Here is a 5,544-nt window from a genome sequence, read left to right as displayed (position 1 = left end):
CCTAGTACTTGCATCGCCGAGTGTATCGACACTCATGAGCGAGAAAGGAAGTATTGTATACTGTCCTGACGCTTCAGGACCTTCTCCTGAGACCAGAACAACCGTTGGTTGAGTGTCTCCAACAATGCCCCCAGGTGCACCATGCTCTGAGCAGGGACCAGGGAGGATTTCTTCCAGCTGATGAGCCACCTGTGGGCTTGCAGAAATTGGACCGTCAGTTCCAGATGACGGAGGAGAACCTCTGGGGAGTTTCCCAGGATAAACAAATCGTCCAGACCTGGTGGGATCCTGATACCCTAATGGCGGAGTAGGGCAGTCATAACCGCCATGACTTTGCTGAAGATTTGCGGAGCCGTGGTCAGGCAAAAAGGTAAGGCCGGGAATTGATAATGTAGGTTGCCAATAGCCAACCGCAGGTTTTGTTGATGTGATATGGCAATAGGGATATGTAGGTAAGTTTCCTGTGTGTCCATAGATACCAGTGATCGCAAAAACGCGCTATGGCACGTTTTTTACCCATTTTTGAAGACATGGGACTCCAGTTTACAAAGTGGGAGGGTCCCCGGGGACACGCTCCTCATTAGCCTAAGGGGGATTTGTTTAACTAACAAGCTGGCCTCGGGCTGAATGATATAAAGAGGAGGTGGAGCCAGTTTCCCCTCCTCTTTGGCGCCTGGCTGCTTGCGGAGGCCGGGTGACTCGGTGTCGGTGAGTGAAGAGTAGTGCGGGATGGGTTACGGGGGGGGGACGACTCTGAGAGGTGCTGGCAATATGCAGGGATCGGCGTCCTCCGTGATCTAGTGGGTAAAGCTGGGTTTTGTGACTGGGGCTTCCCGCGGTGCCGTCTGAGGCGGTGGCCGCGCTGCCGCTCTTGCTTTGAGGTGTTCAACCCCTCGAAGCAAGAGCGACAGCGTGGCCACTACCTCAGACGGCACCACGAGAATCCCCAGTCACAAAGCCCAGCTTTACCCACTAGATCACGGAGGACACCGATCCCTGCACGTGTGGTGCGTTCCCTGGCTCCCTCTCTGTGTCCGCTACGGCCCGGGAGGGGGGGGGGGGGAGGGGGGGGGCAGGAGGATGACGCCGGTGATTACTGCAGTGTGCTTCAGTGCTCGTACCTGGTGCAGTGTGCCTCAGTGCTCTTACCTGGTGCAGTGTGCCTCAGTGCTCTTACCTGGTGCAGTGTGCCTCAGTGCTCTTACCTGGTGCAGTGTGCCTCAGTGCCCTTACCTGGTGCAGTGTGCCTCAGTGCTCTTACCTGGTGTAGTGTGCCTCAGTGCTCTTACCTGGTGCAGTGTGCCTCGGTGCTCTTACCGGGCGCATTGTGTATAACGTGCTTTACTGGGCGCATTATGTATAACGTGCTTTACTGGGCGCAGTGTGTATAACGCGCTCTGCCTTGCGCAGTGTGTATAACTCGCTCTGCCTGGTGCAGTGTGTATAACATGCTCTGCCTGGTGCAATGTGTATAACGTGCTTTAACTGGCGCAATGTGTATAACGTGTTCTACCTGGCGCAATTTGTAGAAGTCCTCTACCTGGTGCAAAGTGTATAACGTGCTGTACCTGGTGCAAATTGTATAACGTGCTGTACCTGGTGCAAATTGTATAAAGCGCTCTACCTGGTGCATTGTGTATAACGCGCTCTTACTGGCGCAGTATGTATAACGCGCTCTAAATGGTGCAATGTGTATAATGTGCAATGGCGCAATGTGTATAACGTGTTCTACGTTGTGCAGTTTGTATAAGTCCTCTACCCGGTGCAAAGTGTATAACGTGCTGTACCTGGTGCAAAGTGTATAACGTGCTGTACCTGGTGCAAATTGTATAACGTGCTCTACCTAGCGCATTGTGTATAACGCGCTCTAACTGGCGCAGTGTGTATAACGTGCTCTGCCTGGCGCAATGTGTATAACGTGCTCTAACTGGTGCAATGTGTATAACGTGCAATAACTGGCGCAATGTGTATAACGTGTTCTACCTGGCGCAATTTGTATAAGTCCTCTACCTGGTGCACAGTGTATAACGTGCTGTACCTGGTGCAAATTGTATAACGTGCTGTACCTGGTGCATTGTGTATAACGTGCTGTACCTGGTGCATTGTGTAAAACGTGCTGTACCTGGTGCATTCTGTATAACGTGCTGTACCTGGTGCAAAGTGTATAACGTGCTGTACCTGGTGCATTGTGTATAACGTGCTGTACCTGGTGCAAAGTGTATAACGTGCTGTACCTGGCGCAATATGTATAAAGTGCTCTACCTGGCGCAGTGTGCATAGGAGGTTCTTCCTGGTGCAATGTGTATAAGCGGCACTACTGTGTGGCGTAATGTGAATTGGCACTATTATGTGGTCACGCCCCTTCCCCATGAAGCCACGCCACTATAATTTTGTGGCGCACCTTCGGCGCACACCGCCTATACTTTGCAGTCTGGGAGGTGGGACACCAATTCACTTTCTGCCTAATGGCACCAAAATGTCTAGTTATACCTCTGGTGCAGGGTGTCCTGCATGCTACACAACCCAGCAGCACTGTCACCCCATCCTCCCACCTTGCAACAGTTTTGTAGTGTCCAAACAAGATTAAGTTTAAAAGAACCTTCATTCCGATGGGACCCAGAAAAAGACCGGTAGGACCCCAATTTTTTTTAAAGTGAGGGGTCCCTGGGACCCACTTTTTTTTTTGGCTCAGCGCGATCACTGGATACCATATAGTTCATGGGCTCCAAAGCCAGAACAATAGAGTGAAGGGTTTCCATACGGAACTTGGAAACCTTCACAAAATTGTTCAAAGACTTGAGGTTTAGAATGAGCCGGGAGGATCCATTCGGTTTCGGAACTAGGAACAAACTATGGTGTTTGTGCCCACTTTGCCAGTGTATTTCATGACCAAAACAGTGTTGGGCCAAGCAAAGTACAAGTGGGTCATATGTAAGTGACCACACTTTGTTGATTTCAGGTGTCAAATTTGTGGCCCAAGACTAGTTAACCCTTGCAAAACTACAGCTAGTTATTCAAAAATATGGTGTGTGTGCCCACTTTGCCAGTGTATTTCATGCCCAAAACAGCGTTGGGCCAAGCAAAATACAAGTGGGTCACATGCAAGTGACCACCCCCTGTTGTTTTTGGGGGCCAAATTTGTGGCCCAAGACTAGTTAACCCTTACAAAACTACAGCTACTTATTCAAAATGCTAAATTATGGTGTTTGTGCCCACTTTGCCAGTGTATTTCATGCCCAAACCAGCGTTGGGCCAGGCAAAATACAAGTGGGTCACATGCAAGTGACCACCCTCTGTTGTTTTTGGGGGTCAAATTTGTGGCCCAAGCCTAGTTAACCCTTGCAAAACTACAGCTACTTATTCAAAATGGTAAAATACGGTGTGTGCCCACTTTGCCAGTGTATTTCATGCCCAAAACAGCGTTAGGCCAAGCAAAATACAAGTGGGTCATATGTAAGTGACCACCCTCTGTTGTTTTTGGGGGTCAAATTTGTGGCCCAAGACTGGTTAACCCTTGCAAAACTACAGCTACTTATTCAAAATGGTAAAATATGGTGTGTGTGCCCACTTTGCCAGTGTATTTCATGCCCAAAACAGCGTTGGGCCAAGCAAAATACAACTGGGTCACATGCAAGTGACCACCCTCTGTTGTTTTCGGGTGTCAAATTTGTGGCCCAAGACTAGTAAACCCTTGCAAAACTACAGCTACTTATTCAAAATGGCAATTTATAAAATGGTGTTTGTGCCCACTTTGCCAGTGTATTTCATGCCCAAAACAGCGTTGGGCCAAGCAACATACAAGTGGGTCATATGTAAGTGACCACCCTCTGTTGATTTCAGGTGTCAAATTTGTGGCCCAAAGACTGGTTAACCCTTGCAAAACTATAGCTACTTATTCAAAATGGTAAATTATGGTGTTTGTGCCCACTTTGCCAGTGTATTTCATGCCCAAAACAGTGTTGGGCCAGGCAAAATACAAGTGGGTCACATACAAGTGACCACCCTCTGTTGTTTTTGGGGGTCAAATTTGTGGCCCAAGACTAGTTAACCCTTGCAAAACTACAGCTACTTATTCAAAATGTTAAATTATCGTGTTTGTGCCCACTTTGCCAGTGTATTTCATGCCCAAAACAGTGTTGGGCCAAGCAAAGTACAAGTGGGTCATATGTAAGTGACAACCCTGTGTTGATTTCAGGTGTCAAATATGTGGCCCAAGACTAGTTAACCCTTGCAAAACTATAGCTACTTATTCAAAATGGTAAAATATGGTGTGTGTGCCCACTTTGCCAGTGTATTTCATGCCCAAAACAGCATTGGGCCAGGCAAAATACAAGTGGGTCATACGTAAGGGAACCTACTCTGTTGATTTCAGGTGTCAAATTTGTTACCCAAGACTCATTAACCCTTGCAAAACTGAATGATCTGAATAAGAAGCTGGAGTTCGAATAAGAAGTGAATAAGAAGCTAGAGCTTGAATAAGAAGTGAATAAGAAGCTGGCCAAATAAGAAGCTAACTTCAGCCTCGTCTCTCATTTGTTATATTTGTTATTTACTGCCACATTTCACTGGACGCTCCCAATCTCGTCTGATCTTGGAAGCAAAGCAGTGAGAAGCCTGACCAGTACCTAGATGGGAGACCACTAGGGCATATTGGGTCCAGTAATTCTATCTTCTTGCCAATTATAAAAAGCAGAAGTGTTGGAGCAACCTTTGACTCTTACCACCTATTCTATCCACAGAACTTATCCTTGTAGATACACTATACTTATACGCAGCAAACTAACTTATACCAGGAGACTTCACTTAACAGAAGGCACTACTTAATGGACAACATTTGAGTTTCTATTAAGATTATTGCTTCTGTTTATATCCTTGAAATATCTATTGATATTCCAGTTGTAATATTTCACCTCTGGTGCATCTTAATGAATATATAAGTTTGCATCCTCGATTGCAATTATCTTTAAAAAAAAATTCACAACACTGGATGTAGGGGTGACATTTTATTATGTGTGTTTTCTATGTACAAACCTTTTAATAACTTATTCAATTAAATGTTAAGTTTTAAGAATTTCAATACAGCAAAGGTGCCCCAACAAAGAGTCTTTCTTTTTCATCTTCCTTCATACCCATATGCTCTACTGACTCTGGGAGCACCACCAACCTCAAAATTTATTTACACCCATTCTAGGGTTAAAATAAATTATTCATTGATTGTTGGTTTCCAAGGTCCGTATAGCATAGAGCCTTTTTACGTTATTACATTGTCTAGTGTGGCACCAAATAAACCTATCTCTGGTGTACCTAGCACTTCTGAAACACCTGTGGGTAAGTGTTAGACAATCCCGTGCTTGTGCTGCCTTTAGTGGGCTGGGATTATGTTACTCTGAGCCAGTGCTTTGTTGTATCTACTCTATGCCCTTGCTCCTTGCTCTCTCCGTGATATCATGTGTGGTTCCAGTGGTCCTGATATTGCCTCCGCTCCCAGGGATCTGCCTGCAGCCTTCACCGCAAGAGATCCACCAGCTCCCTGCTGTGCTGTCA

At 46.5% G+C, this 5,544-nt stretch overlaps 1 pseudogene; it reads left to right on the top strand.

The window, feature by feature from the left end:
* The first annotated feature begins 4,547 nt into the window (after window positions 1-4,547).
* LOC134946188 (5S ribosomal RNA) lies at window positions 4,548-4,666 on the top strand (annotated as a pseudogene).
* Window positions 4,667-5,544: the final 878 nt, after the last annotated feature.

The sequence above is a fragment of the Pseudophryne corroboree genome, chromosome 7 (assembly GCF_028390025.1).
Source record: "Pseudophryne corroboree isolate aPseCor3 chromosome 7, aPseCor3.hap2, whole genome shotgun sequence".
In the NCBI taxonomy this organism is placed as follows: Eukaryota; Metazoa; Chordata; class Amphibia; order Anura; family Myobatrachidae; genus Pseudophryne; species Pseudophryne corroboree.
This window is presented reverse-complemented; position numbering and strand designations above follow the sequence as displayed.